This window comes from Nicotiana tomentosiformis, chromosome 9 (genome assembly GCF_000390325.3).
Source record: "Nicotiana tomentosiformis chromosome 9, ASM39032v3, whole genome shotgun sequence".
NCBI classification, from domain to species: Eukaryota; Viridiplantae; Streptophyta; class Magnoliopsida; order Solanales; family Solanaceae; genus Nicotiana; species Nicotiana tomentosiformis.
The window spans coordinates 12,023,023-12,025,779 of record NC_090820.1 but is presented as its reverse complement, the minus strand read 5'-3'; the positions used below and the strand labels follow the sequence as shown (position 1 = coordinate 12,025,779).

General features: G+C 33.6%; 1 long non-coding RNA gene across 1 annotated transcript; it reads left to right on the top strand.

Annotated features, from left to right (window-relative positions):
- The first annotated feature begins 398 nt into the window (after positions 1-398).
- Positions 399-2,413, top strand: LOC138899483 (uncharacterized). Its single transcript, XR_011411153.1, has 2 exons — positions 399-541; positions 1,574-2,413. It is a non-coding gene; the product is annotated as an uncharacterized lncRNA (long non-coding RNA).
- The last annotated feature ends 344 nt before the right edge of the window (positions 2,414-2,757 follow it).

Here is a 2,757-nt window from a genome sequence, read left to right as displayed (position 1 = left end):
ATAACGATACCTTCATGTTGGTTAAGATAATAATAATAATAATAATAATAATAATAATAATAATAATAATAATAAATATTAATTTTTTACCTTAATTTTTATGACAATCATTTAATTTTTTTTCAAAAACACATGTAGTTGGGTTTAAACAATACTTATCCGATTAAATTGTTCGTATGATAGTTAAACCAAATAATATGGAGTCTTTTTTTTTTTATTGTTCAGTTTGATTTCCAGTAAGGAATAAGATAAAATTATATTATGTATTTAAGCAAATAGAATTTATTCTTTAAAGACATGAAGAATATAATATTGCTGCAAGATAAATTTGAGTACGACTGTACGAGTTAGCATATTATCGAGCAACTAAAGCAGATGCATAATTCATAATTTCATATGCCAAAATCATGATAAGACATTAGATATATAAATAGAGTGACAAAGATTCTTACCTTTCCCAAATTCATCTCTCCCGTAAAAGAGAAAACCCTCCCCTGCTGCTCACCGATAACCACTTCATCTTCAGTCCTTCACTGTAACTGTAAGTCTCTCTCTTGTTTATTTTCTGCTGCTATTTCTTTCTCTTTTTGTTTATTTGAAAATTTTGGTATTTGGGTTTCTCTGAAAATCTTAACTTTCTGCAGGTAAATTATAGACTATTAGTATCCTTTTTATTTTCCTTTATTCAATAATATCTATAAGCATGAATACCAATTATATGGACAAAGAAATTGAAGAAAATTTACGATAAAGTGAAATAACAACTGTTTAGTGCCGCGTCTTCCGAATTACGCTCGTTAGCAAGGAAAAGTATGCCTTAGAGCGTTGATGACAACACTGAAGCGTCCGTTAAGCGAGGCGAAACGCTCAACATATTTTGAGTCTCGTTTCATGGCTTAAGCGCGCTTTAAGCGCGCCTTTGATGTAAATTGAAATGGATAACCCGACCTGACAAGACGAATAGTTTGAACCGAAGCTCAAAATTGATCAAATCAACAAAATGTTTTCCCTATTTGGACCATGTAATAGCTAGTACATGTCTACGTTTAAAACAGTGTGACAGTCAGAATATCCAAATCCTAAATTCATATCTCATTCTAATTCTTAGTTGCATTTAGTCCTAATTAAGAACTATCATATGGAGCAATGTGAATGGAAACTTTAGCTCTATATCCCTGGAATTCTAGATGCCTATGATTCAATTAGTACCCTAGTGTAACTACCATTTTGAAATGTAAGACTATTTGGGAACTTAGTTTTTACACGGTCAGTGTAATCTGACTAGCTATAGCAACTTATATCATGTTTGATATGAAATGTTGTCTGTTATTGTAGGTCAACTTAATCTAACCTGATATATCGTATAAAAGTTTTTTAACTTTGAAGCAGTGCGTACAGAACATAAACTAAAAAATAAATTAAATTAGCTTTAAACTTCTCTTTAAGCTCCCTCCTGCACTTTTAAACCTTTCCGATTGGTGTCCGAGTCTAATTAATACGACTCAAAAACTTTTAGAAGTTTGAATTAACTTCTTTATCTGTTTGACTTGATCTTTCAATTACGACTACTCAGAAAGAAGAGAGAATATGGATATGATCAAAGTTGGCCCAGTGGGCGGACAAGCTGGATCATTTTGGGATGAAAAGGGACGAGACCAAGTTGCTGGGATTTTTGTTTCCTACAGCAAAGACGCAGTTGAGTCACTTCAGTTCCTATTCTATGAGAGTGGAAACATAGTTCTGTCAAACAAACATGGTGTTTTTTATCAGAGTCAAAACTTCTATGCAGTTGTCTTTGATTATCCATCAGAGTTTCTTACTTCGATAAGCGGTTATCACGGAAAACTGAGCCAGTACGAACCTAGAGTTTTGAAATCTATAAAATTTAGCACCAATAAGGGTTCTTATGGACCATTTGGGTGTACCCGGCCTTCAACTGATGCCAGGGACTTCAACTTTCAGATGGAAAACCGTCGTCTTTTTGGTGGTTTTCATGGCAGCGAGAATGGCTCTGGCGTTGAGAGTATTGGGATCTATGTGAAGCCCATCATATCCTCCATGATCAACTTGAGTATCCACGAGTGAAGGTTGAAAAGGAAGAAGATTAACTCATGATATAAACTCATCTTCTTGTTATTAATTTCCAACTGATATAGTTCTGGTGTTCATTGACCTAGAGAAAGTCTAGGACAAAATCCCAAGGGAGATCTTATGGGGATGTTTGAAAGTTAGAAGTGCCCAATATATATGATGGAAGTGAGGATTGTGGGGCAGACTTGGAACACGTTCTACTGTCTTATTTTACTCTACTTATTTGGTTTTACTTTTGCACAATCGATCTACTGATTGGTGCATAGTTATTATGTAAAGATTAACTTCTAAGTTTTTTATTAAAATAAGTTAAGATGGTAAAGCCCCGTCCACTATGATAGTGAGGTATCAATTTTGATTGCCAAAATTTCATCTTCATGTTTCGAGAAGAACTGTCTTCAAGATCGTTTAATTTAGTCAAACTGGTTTTTATAGCATTTTAACAGTTTTTGGCCAAAGTTATCTCTAAAGAAGGTTTAACTTTGTCCTCTAAGCATTATTTGTCAAGTAACAGAAACCACCCAAAAACACTGTTAAAAGTTAAAACTAACACAGAACTTGCACATAAACGACAGAGTATTTGCAGTTGTTTTATAGATTGTGGATTAATAGCTGGCAATGCACAATTAAGCCCTTTGTTTTAGATATCAAATTCTATGAGAGAGC